General features: G+C 41.4%; 1 protein-coding gene across 13 annotated transcripts in view; it reads right to left on the reverse strand.

The window, feature by feature from the left end:
* The window catches only part of LPP (LIM domain containing preferred translocation partner in lipoma), a 332,729-nt gene that overhangs the window by 38,553 nt on the left and 275,264 nt on the right, over nt 1–18,912 (reverse strand). The gene's annotated exons all lie outside the window — the stretch shown is intronic.

Raw genomic sequence — 18,912 nt, forward strand, 5'->3', positions numbered from 1 at the left:
GGGAGCTAAGGTGGAAGAAAACCTACTTTCTAGGTACTCAGATGCTGTTTGCCTTAAATACACCAAGCAAAGGTGACAACAGCACTGGGGTGATTGCAAAAGTTGTTGGTAGGGCTGGTTAAAATATCCTTCCCTAGGAGGCACCAATAACTCTCCACCATCACTCCCAAGGCACATGCATGTCAGCCCAAGAACATGGCTTGTAGCAAGACGAAGTTATCTGGGATGAATTCCACCACAAGCATCAGACCCATTTAAGAGCAATCCCCTTGTGCTCCCTAAAAGAAATAGCAGTAAAAACCAAAACAACCCCCTAAACTCCCTGTGCGTAAACATAAGCAAAAACTAAGTAGTTTAATATATTTTGCAAAAGTAAAACCAGAGTAAATGCTTTGCCTCCAACACATCAGGAACACATTATTACCACATTGTCTTCAGTGATTATTCAAGCAATGCATTTAAATGTTCAGGGAGAAGAATGTGTGCTAAAATATTGTTATGTAACACGGGGAAAATGACTAATTCTGCCCTTGATCTTTTCCTATTTTGCTCCAAGTAAGAGTCATTAGAACTCATTCTCTGGTCGAAGCAGCAGCACGGCCGAATTCTGACCCAATTCCCCTGGTGGATTTACTGTGGGCTGATCCTATCCCAGGCAGCTGAGCTGTTCCAGAATTACTGAGCATAACTGTCCTCTGAATCAGTCCTCCAGGGCTGCACTTTTCCAAAGACAGGTGGAATAAACAATGCACATTTCTCCATGCTCCCTGCTGATGGAGGTCAGAGATCATTTACTTCCCGTTCCTCATGACTTGTGAGGAGTCTGGAGCCTTACACATGAGCCAAGTGAGGCCAGCTCCATCCAGCACTTGTGTGCATACTTCAGCAACTGCTGATTCACAGAGTGGGATTGCTACATGAATTCCTCTCCTGACAGCAGAAGCAGAAGATGACGACCTGTTCTTGGTATCCTTACTTTCAGTCCATTTGCATCAACAGTATACATACAAGACAAACAGATTTGTCTGTTCTTACAGACAGCTATGAAAAGCTAACATTTTCCTATGCTAGTGGAAAAATAAAATAAAAAAACAAGCAACAGCTACAAAAAAAGAAAATCAGAGTTGAACATCTTTCAACAGCCTTTTTAACTTGTGACCCAATCCATCTTGTACTGAGACCTGCCCACCATATACAGAAAGAAGGTGACACTGACCCTGGGTAGTATTCACAGAAGAGTTCTAGTTACAGCCAGTAAGAAAAAATGCTGTTGTTTAAAGCTCCAGAAAAGCCCCTCCTAAAAGAAATTTTGCATAGGAAATGGCCTAATTGTGCCACACTTTTGAGAATCAGCTTTTCACTAGTGGGAAGAAAAAGTAAAAAAGAAAATCTGTTACTGGGATTTCCTTTCAAAGCTATTAGATTCTAGTCTTCAAAACATGTGATTTAAGATTTTCATTTTGGAGATAACTGGGGTGAAAACAGAAGTTCTCAATAATCTTCAGGTGAAATCCATTTCTTGGGCAACTTTCTCCCTAAGTCACTGGAGAGGCAGGGATGGGTTTTAGCTCTCACAGGGCTGTGTTACCCCATCAGGTCATATATCACAGCTCAAGTATGTGCAGTCCTGATCAGGCTGAGATTGTTTTTTTATCCTTCCTATAACCTCCAATTAGGAGAATAATACTGTGTCTGATTAGATAGGCTGGACAAGTCTGTATCTTGCTTAGCTTAGAGTTAAGAGGGAGAAAATTTATTGAAATCAAGTATTTGGGATTTTTCCAGATATTTCCACAGCCAGAATCCAGCACGTTGGGGCCAACCCTAAAACACTGTCTCCCTTTTCCTAAGATTGAGGTTCAAAGGCACTCGTGAAGCTCATCACTGCATTAGCCCATTCCAGTGAGATTTACCTAATCTGCCACAGAGATCCTAATTGTCACCCACTGGATACCTGATACAACACCTCTGATACTTTTAATTAACCACACCCAAAATAAAGCTACCAGCTCAGTCCTCAGCAAGTCTGACTTGAAACCATCTCCCCTCAGTAAGAGTGAGGGCTGCTCTAAGTGAAGGAAAATGCATCAGCCTGCTAAGGGATGGTGAGGAACAAAGTCCCTGACCATACCAGGAAGTTCTGGAAGGCAAACAAGGCTCCTTCTCCAGCTAGAGCACCAGGGCTTATTTTGCAATTAGGCAAGAGAAGACAAAGGGACAAGCAAATTTCCTGCTGTGATGGGGCATTTGCAATGCAGTCCCTATAACTGCATCTCATTCCTAGCAGTACCAGTCTACACAGTGCTGGGTGATTATGTAGTGTCTTGGACTGCTTAAAGGTAATAAGCATTCACCGAAAATGGACTGCTATTAGCCACTGGCAAAAGCTGATTATAATAGTGCCAGCACTGGAATATGTTTTCCACCCATTTACAAGAGGAGTAAAATAACAGGAGGAAAAAAAAAAATCACATTTGCCAGTGTTTGGAGCGTAGTGTGCTCTACATACAATTATCGAGAGAATGACAGGAAATTGACCCATTTACTCAGAAAAGTTCCTATCGTGTTCTGCACTATTTCATTTCATGCCCATTTGAGAACAAGTCATTTCTCTTCAGGGCAGAAGATAAATTGTCAGCTCATACACACATCTCTTTCCATTGCCAGGCACAAAAATATCACAAAGAAACATTTTCCTGCCCTCTGCTTAATTTTCTTCTTCATCTTCTCTAATAAATGGTGCTAACTATAAAAGTCAACAGACTGTAAATAAACTCCATTCTATTCCTTCCTTACCTTATGATTGATTTTTGGACATAATGTATTCCACCCACAAGGTCTCTTGTCTGATTCAACTGCTTTTCTCAGCACCAAAGTAAAATCAGATAACCTCGGTGGAATAGCTTCATGTAAAAACAGAAACATTTGGCAACTACAGTTTTCCAAATGGCACACTGCAGTACAGGCTGTAGAGCACATCTCTGTGTCAGCATGGGGAGAGTTCTGGGTATTTAGGCTGCCAGCAGGGCCATTTCAGAAACAACAGCAGGAAAAAGCACTTGGGTTATGTATGGACACCTTGGATGGGGCATGGGGAAGCCCCAGGCAGCTTCCCAGCTTGGATTTACCCTGCCCATTTGAGCCAACCACTTCTCCTCTCTGAATGTGCTTGACAGAGGGCAAAAGAGCAACTGGATCACCATCATGGACAGGAAATTCACACAAAAATTGAGACAGCAAGGTCCATGGGGAGAGGCAGCATGTGCATGTCAGAAGAAGAAAGGACATCATGGAAACGTCTCTATCTACAGCCTAAGCTCAGGTTTCTAGAGAACTGAGTTTGCTGTTCCTGCTCCATTCAAGTGGCAGTGCTCAACTCTGGTTAATATCAAGGACATCAATCAGCAGAGAATTCCACAGCATCCTTGATGGAAGTGCCAGCAGTCTGGGTTTGCAAGAACACAGGTGTCTCCTGTGCTCTACAGCTGGAGAGCTGCTAATGTAAGGATGAGCCTTGGGCACAGAGGAGACAGCAAGGCAGTAATTCTGCACTCCCCAGCTCCTGACAGATCCATCAAACACCATTCCAGTCCACAGCTCGTTTCTTTGTTCCCTTGCACCAGTTTCTTGAGGTTTAAGTTAGAGTAGTTCCACAAACTTCCAGTTCACACAACTTTTCCTGCAGCTGGCACACTGGCCAGCACACCCCAACTTATCCTCCAGCCCTTGCTCTGCAAGGTGCAAATTCTTTCACATGCCCATAGTGCTGAACAAGACACTGCTCATTTGCTCTGGAACTTTGTATTCAATCTCATCATTTAACACTGTTCTTTCACCTGAACAGTAGCTTTCCCTGTGCTCTTCCATCCTGGAGCATCATTTCTAGGAGTGAAAATTACCAATCATTTGGAGCAGGAAATGAGATGGAGAAGGGAGCTCAGAGCCAGAACCATCCTCAGTAGTTGCAGCACTCTGTTCCTATACTGAGCACAGCAAACCTCATGTTTTGCAGAGAAACCAGTTATGGAACGTGTTATTCGGGCTTTGACTATGATGGAGATAGGGGATGTAAATATGCAGAATATCAGCTTGGGAAGTGCAAAGGAAAGAAGAACCTTTCTTCACAAACAAGCAAAATATTCAAGGTTCTGCTAATTCACATCTGGACTACTTCCCCTCTCCCCCCTCAAAAGGGATTAGCAGAATAACAAAAGGAGGAATTTACAGGTCAAGAATCATATGGAAATTATAGTCAAAACCAAATTGCTTGGATCTGGTCTTTGTCCCAGGGAAAAGCTGTTTGCTCCTACTTAGTACAGAGCCCAGCCTCTGAAACCCAGAGTCTGCACATGCCTACAGGGAATGTGAAAAAGAGGGAGAGAGAAATAAAAACGCTCCCTACCTCACAGCGAGAGGGTTTTGTTCCTTTCTGGCCAACAGTATGGACATCTAGACATGTGCAAGAGAACAACAGAGATCATGACCTGCTGGGGAATGGGATTGCTGTTCCCCTCTGTGAGGACAGCCAGATTCACTCAACTCCCTAGGAAAAACAGCAGAAGCATTAAGAGACACTTTTTTACCTTCCTGTCTTCATAAGCTAAGGAAAGAATTTCCTGTGGCTAATTACACATTTCAGCACCAAGGTAGTGATTGTCCCCTAACTGCAAACATCTGCTTCCAGCCTGGGGGAGAGCCCAGCTCTGACCACAGTTCCTTGGGCACTGGCACCAGGCAGCTGCAGGACAGGATGGTGGTCCCTCACCTCCTTGCCCTGTGGAGCACACACGGTCATGGGAACATGACCATTTCTGAACTGGGATCCAGCACTGGAGGTGCCAGCTCCTGACTGTGTGCAGCCTCCTGCTACGTGCCAACCCCATCCAGTCCTCTGCCCAGCTGCCCACCCTGCCTGATCAAAGCCCACAGAGGCCTTTGGGTCTGTTACCAGGATCTGAACTCTTCCCTTAAGGTCAGATTTAAAGCCCATCAATCCACATATCTGTGGCAATTTTTCCACTGATGGGATACAGCCCCAGTTTTCAATCAGGTAATACTTACTGCTTATCCACAGACCAGGCTCATTTGGCTCACTCTTGGTCTCTTAGAAGATAACCAAATTCTTCCTAACACTGAGTAAAAGGAGACAGGGCTCTTCAAACGCTCCACTCCCTCACCTTGCTTCCTATTCCTTTGTTTTTAAGTATGAACATATGCCACAGCCCTGAAGTTCTGTTGATTGCCACCCAAGGGTGAGACCAGTGACCCATCCACCATCTGTGCAGGAGGAAACTCCCTTGCACAGTTGGAGGAAATTTGCCTCCAACTTCCCACCTTACTTCATACATAAATTCTCACATTCTCTCCACATGAGGGAAAAAAAAAAAAGGAAGAAGGAAAACAAATATCTTCCTCTGCCAATACATACATGTGTACACATGCACAAATACTTAGGAAAAATTGAAGAATCTGTAGATGGAGGGGTTAGTGCCAGATTTTAAAATTATTAAACATTATGTACAAAGAAAACATAATGAGCTCCTATGGGATGTAGAAAAAATTACCCATGAATGAGAGGAAAATGGATAACCACTCCTGGGTTTGCCACTGGTGAATTATTTAATAATCACTCCCCAGCAGATGGAATATATTTATCTACCCCATTGGAGCACACTTTGCAATTTATTTATACTGCTTTAAAATATGATTATTTATTTAAAAAATAAACAAGGTAACCACATGGGAAAAGGGAAGGAAACAAGTTTAGAGGGGGGAAAAGTATGTTTTGTGCTTTTCAGTTAATTTTAGGGCATTTCCACTAAAATTAACTTGAATTTTCCTTACTTCTACTTTAAAAAATAGAAATTGAAAATTCTTTTGATCAAGCCAGTCTAGATTCTTCACACACTCAAGAGGATCACTTTATGAGACAGGGTGTATGTCTCATGTTTTTCATTAGCCACAATGTCTTGGGCACCACACATCGGATTCAGTTTTAAAGAAAACATTTAAATTGGGATCAGTGGGAGCAGGCCCACAACTTAGACTAATTTGTTTTATGGGATCCAGTCCCTTATCTAAGTTAGAGTGACTCTAACCCATGGCTCAAACAGCACTCAGCCTTGCCATTTAATTAGCTACTTATTCTAAAATGCAAAGGGTGCCATTTAGCAAAGTTTGAAAATGCAAAAGGTACCCTTTAGTACCATCTAAGTGCATAAGTGAGCTGCCTGCTTCCAAAATTAAAGTAGCAGTTGTGAGCAAAAGGCTCTACCCACTCAACAGAAAAATGCATTATTGATAATTGAAGACTGATTTGGACAAACCTGAGGGAAGGTCCACAAAAGGAAGGAATACCTTTTCTGGGCAAATGCCAAATTATTTCAGATTTAATTCCGGCTTCCAGATTGTTCCTGTGCAAGTCTGTGTGTATGTTCAAATATACATTGGCCATGGAGGGCTGCACAGAAACTCTATTACCCAGCTGGGCACAGATGTTTTTAGGAGCTGAAAATCATCTGGGAGAGGGGAGGTCAAGAGAAACCCTGCAGTGTAACACAAGCTGTCATACTTTGTCCAAAGAAGACAAAAAAAACCAACAAGAATAAAAACAACCCCAAGCCCTAAACCACTGCTCCCTCACCAAAGAAAAAACTAGTTGCTGTTGGTGAAACCTCTTCATAAGATTTTCAACAATCCATTCTGATTTTCTTTAAAACCAGTGAAGTTTATTTATAGATCTCAAATGTGAAGAGTCCCATCCATTAATGGTGAAACTTTACTGGAGACATAACATTTTCTAAAGTGACTAAAGAATTACATGACTTACTACTAAGAGTTTAAGTCTCATTGTCAAGAGCGGGTTAGCAAACCAAAAGCAGCCTATTCCTCAGTCATTTATGGGCTTTTGAGAGTTTCTTCAGGTCCTGATGATATTTTGTCTCTCACACCTTGCTTCCCCTTCCCAGACCAAGAAAATCTGCAGCTAAGATGAATCAAGAATAGGCATTTTGTAAAAGATTTCACCTTAAAAAAAACCAGAAACCTGATAGACCAAAATCCAGCTGCAGGCATGGATGTCAGTGTTTTACCAGCTACCTAGTTCAGCAAAAGGGCTGCTCTATAAATAATCTAATATAGTGAATGCTATACATTTTTGAAGTAAAAATGGACTACTAGAATACTCTTACTTAGCTCAGGTTGAGGAGAGAAAATCAACATGTCCTCCTTACTAGGAAAAGGCTCAAATATAGGCAAATCCTCTCTTGAACTGGGAGTGCTGCACTTCCAGCAAAAAATCCAAACTGACCTCTACAATCTCAACATCCTGGAAGAGTAAAAGCAAATTCACTGTATATTATTTCTGGAAAGAGAGAGATCAGATTTCAAGTATTACTTCCACCACAACAATCTAACACATGAAGACAGACAGTACAGATGTGCATGTCTCTGGTGGGACGTGGACGAGGAAGCAAAATCCTCCCTACATCCTCCTGAGATGGAAAGATGGAAATGTCAAACATCTTGTGTGGTTATGCACTCATTTATTTTAAAGACAGAAAGGATTAAATACATCTACATAAAGGAAAGAAAAGTGTTTAAACAACAATAAAAAAAAGATTTAGTGGCATTAATAAAGAACTCCCTTAAACCAGCATGTCACCATTAAAGTAATTAATAGGGCATGCAAGACATTTCAGTAGAAAGTGAGCAGTGCTCGCATTAGAGCCTTTAAAGTTTTCACATGACCTCAAGACAGACTACAGCATTCCTGAGCAAAAGTACCCTCTAAAAAAGAGATGGGAGCATTCAAGTCTATAAAAGAGTGATTTTAAAATTTAAATGATATGGTCTAAGTCTAAAATGCAAAGGTTAAGGGAATATTAGAAGGGCAATAATTCTATCTGATTAAACTTTTATCCAAAGTGACAATAAAATGTTCAAAATGAATTAAGGACTTTATTAACAGATGCAGAGGCTCTATAAAAAGAGTTTGAAATCTAAGTACCACAGAGGAGAGGTTTTATTATTTTTTTTTTGTCTGGATGGAGGTGATATTACATAAAACTTTAATCTTATTGCCATGCCACAGTGAAAGTAAAACTGTCAGAGGCAATAGAGCAAATCAGGACTGCTTTCTCTCCCCGTTCTGTTGCAAGGGCCTCTTTCCAGAATATAAGAATATGCATGTTCTATGTATGGCATTGTTCCTATAGGTGACACACACATGTGGACAGGTTATAGGCTGATAATTCACCTGGGCTTCTGCTGGTTACAACAGTCCCAAGGTGGAAAGTACAGGCAAATTATATGGACCATTTCAAATGGTAAAAACTGGTAAAAACTGGTGCTGTGCCACCAGGGATTCTTCAGAACATTTCAGCCTTTCCAAAACGGAATTCACTATTTCAGGACAGTTTTAGATGTTTTACTTGTTTATTAGTACCTGTATGTAGTAACAGGATAACACCAATTTCCAAGCCCTTAAACAAAGGCATTTCACTACTTTAGAATGATGAAGTTTAAGCCAGTCATAAATCTGTGGAACAGCATTAAAAAACAAGACTTTTCCTGAAAATTATTGCTAAGTGCTAGATATGACTTCGAGCACAACTCAGCTCCATCAGGGCATTTAGCAGCCATGATTTCAGCCATAGCTGATTTTTCCTTCTGTTTTGCTGCTGCTAAATTCTGGCAACTTGGTTGCCTTGGTGATGGCTGCAGTGCCTGTGGCAGATGCTCTGGAAGACATCCTGCTAAGTGGTTTGGTTTTTCCGGGAACTCTTGAGCCTTTTGCATGTTGGCAGGAATGCTGTGATGGCCACCTGTGCCTGTTCCACCACCCTTTGAGCCGCCAGTGTCAGCACTGGGCACAGCCTGGCCCCCAGCCTGCTCCTGTCACACCCTCCACGGTAAGACCCAGCCTTCATCCTCTCTCAGCCCCCACAGAGCCACATCATGCTACAGCTGCCCCCATTCCCTACTGAGGAGCCCAAAAAGCACCTTTAGGGATTCCCACATCCTCCTTTGGCCCTGCAGCACCCACGAGAAAAGCACAGCTCCTCAGAGGAGCAACCAACTGCAAATTGCCAGGAAGACTAGGATGTCAAACAAATATTTTTCTTTTCACAACAGAACATAAATATTTGGCAGCACATTTAATTTAAAAAGTCTAGAAGTTACTCAAAGAGACTGGCGAACATTGCTGTGATGTTCGTTTGCTTCCTAAAATGTGACCAGTCACAGATGGCTTGCTGTAGGAAATATTAAATAGGTTTTTTAAAGTGTTGTCTGGCTTGAACACAGATTGCATTTACACAGCTATCTCTGTTGGTGGAAAGCCAAGATGGTGTGTTGGTTCAAGCACAGCCTTAAACAAAAACTACCTAGTCAGGAGCTAATGGAATATTCATACTTAAAATCTCAATCCCTGATAACATCTCAGAATTAATTTACATTTCAACACTGTTATTTTTCTCCCCTCTTGCTGTATTTCCCATCACAAACAACAGAAAATATCTGGGTTTGGTTTAGGTTTTGGGCACAATAACCATTACTTTTTACATATTTGAAGCAGTTTGAAAAAAACTCCTACATAAAGAATGTTAAGTGACAGGACAATCTGGAAGGCTACTCTGTGTTAAAAAGTCAAACAGCAAGGATGTAAATAGAATGAGCTGCAGCATTAAACACATTCATAGATTGACTTCACCAACAAAATAAAAATCAAAACAATCCAAAGATTTTTTTCAATGGCCAGCATCCTATAGTGACTAAAGACTATCAAATCTGTTCTTTATAACCTCACACCAAAGAGGTCACAAAGATTCTTGGTTTATTTCTTTCCATAAAGCTCTATTTTTAACAAGAACAAAAGCCTTTGAAACACGGGCATATAACATAAGAATGGCCACCAGTTTCTCACTGCCTGCACTTGCCGCAGTGCCTCAGAGAGCTGCGTGGTAAGTCTGCTTTGGCACATACAGCACCAGGTTGGTGTGGAAAACCTCCATGGTGCTTCTGTGTCAAATGTTTGTCAGGAAACAGTAGCCAGGGAAAAGCAGGGACAACGCTGAGCTCATCACTCATTTTCAGCGCTGATCTCATCACTCACTTTCAGCAATCCAGATGCTCCCTGAGTTCCATGCTCACCCACGTGCGTGGTGCCATCCCTGCCTGACCCCCACAGAGGCCTCACAGAGATGGGCACACATCATGGGACCTCACTGACCACATCAAACTCTCTGCTCCTGTGAAGGCTTCTACCTACCACTGCACAATTATCTCTTGTCCCCAGCAAATGCCACAGCATCAGAGTTAAACTATAATCTGGTTTTCCTTCTGCCCAAAATACCCCAGTGGATTATTTATCTCTTCTGTCAATATTGTACTTGGACCATAGCTTTGTAATCAATGCAGATGAGATGAAACAATAGTCTTACAATTTGCTTTGTCCCTACGTAAGTACCACTCTCCATACTCTTAAAATCAAGAAACTTTTTCTCCTGTCACCATTCCCATTTGTGGTACTTTCCTTACACTGCCATGATTTTGGCTTTTTTCTAACCAGAAATCTCCCAAGTCCGCTGGGGTTTCTGTGTGCATGATGGCAAGTTTCCCCCACTGCAAACAAACATCACATGCACACAAATCATGTCCTGCAGTGAAGAGCAGCGGCAGACACTAGAGGGAGGATCGACTCAAAGGCTGAGCTTTTGCCAGAGCAAATTCCTTGGAGTGGGGCTTCACCAAGGAGACGGCTCAAGTGGCATGCTGCAAGAGCCTGCTGGGCTCCCTGGCACTCAGGCTTGCAAATCACTGTCTGGACTGAAGGAAGAGGGCATCTGGAATTGAGACTGAGCAAGACAAGATTTTGCTCTTCAAGGCTGCTCAGGGAACCATCCCTGCTAAATCCAAACACACCCATTCCAGGACAGATTCTGCTCTGTTACTCACAGGTACTGCAGCACGCTTTGCCAGCAACTCTGCACAGGGGCACTGGTAAAAATAAGCAATACTCAATGGTTTGTTTACTTCAGCGAGTTCCAATTGTTTTATGTCTGGACACTGCAGCGCTTTAATATCACTGCATTAGAAAAGACAGAGCTCCATAATACACAGATCTGATGAAAACACACACCTAAATTACAGGCCCAATTTCAAATACATTACAGCCTTTTCAGAATAATTGTCTTCAGCAGTTTGAATGGACAAATAACTATGCAGGGTTACAGTAAGCAGTAAGCAGTAGGACTACTTGGAAAGGAATGCTGTCATGGTACCTTCTACCCTCCTGGGTTGTCCAAGAGCCCTCACTCAGCTTTCAGATGCTTGTTCTTATTCCTGTCCAGTCTCTAAACAGCAGTGATTGTAAGAGGGGAAGAAAAGAAAGGTAGCTCCCTCACCTCAAGATCTTGCCAAGCTGAATTGTATATAGGTAGAAAACTTGGGCATGAAACACCTGAGCTGTACAGTGCAAGATGTGTTTGTGGTCCTGGACATGTCATTCAAGCTCAGAACTGGAACAAGTAAGGCTAGAAAAACATCCCTAGGTCTGTGCATGCCTAGACCTTAACCGCTCCTTAAAAAGAGATGTTTGTCCCGTGTGTCCTTGAAGGCTTCCTGCAATGGAGAGCCATGATCTAAACAATCTGCATTTTAACTTCTCAGGGTCAGATCTGCATCTGTAATATGGAGACAGTGCTGTTGCCTTTTCCATAGACTTGCTGTTTACCAAGAAGTTTTTCAAAGGCAAAGACTTTCACTCACTGACATACCACAGTGAGAGTTTATTACAGTGGCATCTCCAAATGCTGCTCGGGCAGCAAAGGGTGAAAGCAGCAAGTAGTTCACTGAGGAGGTGGTGAAGAACAGATGAAAGAAAAGAGATGAACACTGTAAACACTGGATGTAAATTGCCAATAACCATCTACACTTGACTGCAAATGAGGAAGATATTACAAATATGTTACTCTTGCCTTATAAGCCATTTCTGCTAACTTGCAAAGGCAGTAGGCTTTGGGATACGTTCCATAGGGAAGGCTCAACACACAGCTAAAATCCATTGCTAAATGACTTCGCCATCCCCTCTACTGTAGCCTGATCCCTAAGTGGATCTATAGCCAGGAACCATAAAATCCCATTAGTCCTACAGAGAGGGAGACTATTTTCTTCCAAAGAATATACAGTTGGTCAGTGGAATTCACCCCGTGAGGCAAGAAATTCACTAAATGACAGCAGCTGGTCCTTCATAGTATCATCTTTTCAGTCACTAAGAAACCTTCATTTCCCATGGTATAGTTTTTCTAGATTATACATGTCAAATCAATGCTTAGTTCATATAATCAAAACACAAAAAATGCCTCTAATTATAAAAGCACAAGGCAAAGACAAGACTACAAGTTGTTATGGCTGCCAACACACACATAGGAGGAAAGATCTGGATTCTAGCAAGCCATCACAAAAATCAAGCAAGCTCGGGTGAGGAGGAGGAGTCATCACAATATGGACACATTTTTAAATAGGGGCCATGAAAAGGAATGAAAAGTGATCCATACCTAACAAAACTTTGCACCACCAAGACATCTGTGAATAGTTAATCATCACTTCATGCCCAATCTTCCAACAAAAATGTATCTATTAAACTGCTGTCCAGCACTATGGTACTTTTCCAAAAATATCCCACTCATGACACTGTTCTCATTGGTAGCATCAAGTTGCTTTACCTCTACAACTGGTCCATTGCTGGTCTTCCTCTAAAGCAACATTCTAGTCAGCTTTCTGGAAAGTCAATTACACCAAGGTATATTCGTCTCAGAATCCATCACCAAGGTGAGCCCAGTGCAATTCTTGGCAGGGCTCACTCTAATGTCTTCCAAGAACACTATGAATTTTCCTTCTCACAGGCTTGATTTGCAGGCTTCTTGTCCTGTCCTTGTTGGACAGCAAGATGAATTGGCCTTGTATTCTTTAATATGAGCCTCTGGGTCTCTACAGAGGAGTCTCTGTAAAGCGTTACCTCATCATCTCATGGTACACTTTCTCCCCTTTCTTTATAATCCCAGTTTAGAAAGGAGGATATTGACCTCTGCTGACTCCCCCACTCACCCACCCCTGCAAAGGAACCTTTTCCCTTGCCTCGTGACAAAATAAGAGGCATGACCCATCCCCTGTAACAACTGGTAGGCCACTGAAAAAACAGATGCAGTCTTCCAGAGGGTCAGCTAAGTTCAGCTGTCCCAGTTCTGACAGAAGATGCTTCATCGACATAGTCTCTCACATGTTTTTGTACCTCTTAGACCTGGACTCCTGGAAGCTCCAGGTGCAGCTTATGTAATAGCACCCCGTCCTCCTCTATCTGTGCCCTGATTGCACAAGAACATTTTACCACTCAAAGTAGTAGAGTTGAGCTTATGGCCACTATTCCTCCTCCAGCTTCTGTCTCTATTTTTTATATCAACTGTTCCTGGCTGGTATCAATAGAAAGGGCTGTTACACTCTTAAGGGATTTACCACTTTTACAAACGATCAGTTTATTAGATGTAACAGATTTCACTTGACATTATGTTTTTTCCATGGAATTACCAACTGGGTGCAGACTAGCAAAATTATCAACGCTAATAATCAGCAGGAATAAAACATGCCTGTGAACGAGACAAAATCTGGACCTGTTCTGTGGCTGCTATGCCCATGGACCACTTCTGTGTAGGGTAAGAAATACCCAGGGCTGAGCCTGCTGCTGCCTGGCACAGCCCAGCTCCATCTCTGTGCCACAGGAGCTGAGCCATAATGCTTTTCGATCCACGGGTCACAGGTTCAGCTCCCTGCTGCTGATGACTCACACAGGAGCTCCGAACTAAAACTAGCAACACCAGCTTTTTTCTAGGAGAGGATTGAAGAGCAGCATTGATCTCAATGAAATATTTCGAGGGCAGAAAAATTCCACCACGCAAAGAGTGCGTGACTTCTCTTTAGTTTATTTTATATTTTTGTTCCAGTTGTCATTTTGAATTCAAACTCTTTGGAAAGCAGGCATAATAGTCTTAATGATCCCATTGAGCAGTTTAAATTCAAATTGTGGAGCACTTGCAATACCATGCTGGCAGCACTTTCCATAAATTACTCTCAAATTCAATACATTGCTTGACAAAAACAAGAATAAAGGGCTTTTTACTTTAAAAAGAAGAAAACTTGTATCATAAAAAAAAAAATCTTTAAATTATAGTTTCTCTTTTCTGGTCCAATTTAAATTGTTACATAGTTGCTAAATTAGTGCTGTAATCCCTGCTTACAAATTGCTGAATTATTTTTAAAAATAGATGTAGTTTTACTGCAGGGAACAACCTTACACTTTAAACCCTATGTGCTGCAGGAAGCTGCTCTTGCACAGCTTTCAACCAACCACACTCACGTGCACACAGGGTGAGGCTTACAATACCAGTCACACTGAAGCTAATAGCAGTCTCACCAGAGATTTCAATGAGCACAAATTGAGTTAACACTGACATTTTAGAATGATTAGCAAATTTAAGCTTTCCCAGGATGCTCCGTGGCAGCAGTGGCCCTTGTACCATTTCTTAAAACATCAGCATTTCTCTTGTGTTCTGTTCTGAACTATCTTCTCCTACTGAACTACAGTCACTGATAGTCCAGGAAGTTACAAGATTGTAAGAGGAAAAAAAACCCTCTAAGATATACCTTTTTCTGCTTACAAAACAAGTAATTGAGGAGGGGGGGGGGGGGGAGAAGAAAAAAAAATAAAAAAGGAAAAAAGGTGGAGCACTATGATCCCAAGTTCAAAGCTAGGGAACAGCAATTATTAGGGCAAGACTCCTGTGCATAATTCTTCTTCCTTCAAGCACTTCCACAGCTTCAATACTATGGAAAGATGAACTTCACTTGCAAAAAATCCTTGTAAGGGATCTTTGGGGATGGGTTTAAGATATTGTCCTCAATATCTCACAGTGCTCAGCAGAAATAGGAAACCTTGATCCCTGGGTCTCCACAGGGCTCCACAGACCATACCCACCATATCCCCTGCTCTAGCTTGACAGAAATGAGAGGTTCTTTCTTCTCCTTCAATCAATTTTTCATAATTTCTAGCCCATCACTTCTCTGAAGTCTTTCATCTGACCCTGGCTATTTCTGCTTTCTTGTACCCTTCCCAGTCCCACCATGGTCCTCTTCTCAGGTGGGTCACATTGACTTGGACACAACAGAAGAAACCCTGAGAGGCCAGGAGCATCAACAAAATGCTCTCTGCATGTACTGCAGGAGCTCAGCCCCTCCCAGCCCTCACCTCAGAGCGCACATCTCCATCTGCCAACAGCCAGACTGTCAGGAGAGGGGAGAAAGAATGGAGGAAAATTTCCACATCCTGGAGAAAGTTATCTGGACATCAAAGAACACCCCATTCACAAAACAGCAGCATCACTCTTGCCAGACTGGTGTGTCTGGTTAACCTTGTGCTCAGTCCTTATGATAACACAGTATTTGGACAGCAGACAGCTGGCACTGCTCAGCATCTTGCTCTTCAGTCTTTTATAACAACAGTTCCACTGATATTACGCTTAGTCTTTTCCCTGCTCTCAGTCCAGTGTTAAAATCTCTTCAACTACTTAGAGGAAGCAAACCAAATGTTGTTTTGTCAGTAATTTGCCCTGTAAGGGAGGGGGGAAATATACTGTTAACATACTGCAGACACAGCGTTCATCACGTGCGCAGCAGTTCACTGGTTAGACTGGAAACTCTATGAGGGTATTTCAAATGTTAACTTGACTGTCATCATGACTGGGAAACATCTGTCTCCTATTAACACTTTAGATTTTACGGTTGCTTTTAGTTCAGCAGAAGAGTCTTAATGGAGAAGACTGGTACTCTTTTAGAAATAACATCAATAATGAAAGAATCCTTGGATGCAGAGCAAAACCAGCAAACACATTGGCAACAGAACTCACTGCACTCAGAAGATGTAACAGGAAATGATAGTGACAGGCTTTTGGGTGGGAGGATTTTTGTGTGAAAGAAATTAACTCTGGTACTCAAATTCCTATTAAGAAAAATATTTCTTTTTGAACAGGTGATTGATTTCCTTAGATGTTAATTCAGACTTTTGGGGAATTTCATCTTACTTGGATCACTGATAAATAAAACCAGAAACAAAAACAACAAAGAAAACCCCTTCTGCAGGCTATTTAGGCTTGGTATTGACTAACCAGTAATTAAATACAGCTCTTCACAGAAATTTTAATTATGGCTTCACTACACCACAGCTAAGAAGAGTCACACAACAAACTGAGAAGATTAGCCAATCCTAATTGTTGAAAAACATTTATTTTTATTTTTGTGCATAGTTTTTGTGTGCATAAGGCCACAAGTCACACCAGTGAATTATTAAAAAATAATCAAAGGCTTCAAGAATTTATGTATCACAACTAGGCCAGTGTTACAAGGGAAGTATTAGTTTATTTTCTTTATATAAATTAAGCCTCTATGACTTGCATAAGAGCTCAAGAGTTTTTGACTTGGGAAAATAGTAATGTGTGCTAGAAATCAGTGTGAATTAGGTAGACCAGAAACAAGTTTCACTGAGTTACTCGCTCTGAGAATCCTGTTTTCTCAGCTGGCCACTGCCATGAATTAGCTATGCAGTCACATCTGCTGCACCTTCGATGGGAATTCAGGTCCAGAGGAATCTGAGTCAAGGACTTTAGTCCCACTTAATTTCTACAGATCTAGGATTCCTAATATCCTAGCTATATTCTGATAGAGGGACCTTGGGAAACAAAAAATACCCCACCCACCTTCAAAAACCAGACACACAAAAAAAAAACCAAAAACCAAAACCAATCAACCAACCAAAAAGAAAGAGGAAAAAAACCCAAACCAAAACAAAAATATTCAGGGGCCACAATTCAGCAGAATGTGGCTAGACAGGCTAGATTTTAAGAAGGTCATTAACTCTCAGAGTTCAGGATAACTGCATCACACATCTAAAAGCATCTAAAGACAAACGCAGTCAGACTGTGCCTCATCAATTTAAGGGTCTCATTCATCTGTAAGAAAAACTTGCAAGCCTAGCTCAAAGCCTCAGTGTACTTAGGCATTCATTATCCTACTGAAGCCAATGCAGGCTTCATTCCACTGAAAAATCAATGAGACATATGCTCTAGGACACAAATTCCTCAGGCCTAAAGCCAGTGGATGGCAGAAGCCTAGAGCCCTTATAGATCTGGCTTTCAACACAGCAGAGTCCCGAGCTTTCCGAAAGACACTGAGACGTAGGCTCCCAACACTTGTTTCTTCCACATTTATAGTTTAATATGTGCTTGGGTTTTTGCTTTTTTCTTTACTGCATCAGACTGACAGCTTTCTTCCCATTTTTCACTCACAGTACCAGCTGCCCAGATACATATATGTAGCCCCCTCAGCACTGCCATCCTTTCCCCTGCATGTGCAGCAGCAGATGGATCCAGACGTGTTTTGGGTTAACTCCATAACCATGTTTTTGTGGACTGCATGGATAAACATTTAAAGGCCCCTTCTGGTTATATAAAAGGAAGCTATTAAACGTTTACTCTTTCCTCTGTACTCAGAGCTGCAAAGCAGTATCACAGAACATACAAACGCAGATGCAACCAGGCAATTATCGTTCCTTTATCCCTTAAATAGATAGAAGATAAATTTGAAAGAAAATGAGGAACAGAATCCTTCTCTCTTTCCTTTTTTATCCTTTTATCTCCCAATGTAGGAAGTTTACTGAACCCTTGCCAACAATTCACTCAGGCTAATGAAGTGTATAAGTAATGGGATTAAATAATCTTAAACCATTACTACAGTGGCTAATGCAGATGTTTTCCCAAACTAAAGCAGATGAGTGGTGTAGAATGCGTGCTTGATTTAAAAAAGAAGAAAAGAAAAGTATCAATCTGCAAGCAGATGAAGTCAATTCCAGCCTGAAGTCAATGAAATGTTTAATTCTAGTTACATAAAGTTGCTCCAATTATATTATGAATGCACCTTCCTAAAGTCTTCAGTGCTTTGCACGTGGTTAAACTTGCCACAAAATGAAACTTACATTTTTTATGGCACAATCATTTTAGTGCAAACAAAAATAGAAATTATTTAAAAGGTACATATTTCACCAAAAGACCATTTAGCCTTTAAAATCAATTTAACAAGGCCCATCTATCACTGCCATTGTAAACAAGACACAAGCCTCCCTTTTTATATTCAATATTTCAGCAACAATCTCACTGTGAAGGCTCTGTAGAAATCGAGAGAACAATGAGATATTGGTGGCATTTTCAGAAATATTATCCTATCATTGCTCTAATTATAGCTGGAATGACAGAAATGTAATGAAAAATATCAGTTTTTACTTTCAGAAGTGTAAATACAATTCTGGAAGGGTCTTAGGTCCAATGTTTGTAAGAATCCAAAACTGGAAGTTTAAAGAAAGATCTGTCAGTGTTTTAAGAATGTTCCAGTGCTTTTCTTACTTAAAGTTACAAGGATAACCCTTTTAAACTGGATGCTAAGGTCAGACTAACGTAAAGCCTCAGGCACATTATGGGATGTTTATTTAATTTGCACCTGTGCAACTGGTTCCAGCTACTTGTTATGGGAGTCTCTTAAAATGTGCAGCTCCTCAAGAGCAACTGTTAATTGTTTGCTTTAAGACCTTGTTGGAGGCATGAAATGAAATTTTAGGGCTAATGTAAGCTTCAAAAGATATCTAATCCAAAGATCCTTAGTTCAGCAGAAAGTCTTCCATCAAGCAAGGCAAAAGTCTTGATTTTAGAAGTTTTAGTGCTTTCTTGCATCCCACCTCCTTAATCTTATTGGGCACCACAGTCCAGTCTGTAACCATTTTGGTATCAGGTTTCTCAACACAGAAAGCTGAGAACCACA

The sequence above is a fragment of the Taeniopygia guttata genome, chromosome 9, assembly GCF_048771995.1.
Source record: "Taeniopygia guttata chromosome 9, bTaeGut7.mat, whole genome shotgun sequence".
In the NCBI taxonomy this organism is placed as follows: Eukaryota; Metazoa; Chordata; class Aves; order Passeriformes; family Estrildidae; genus Taeniopygia; species Taeniopygia guttata.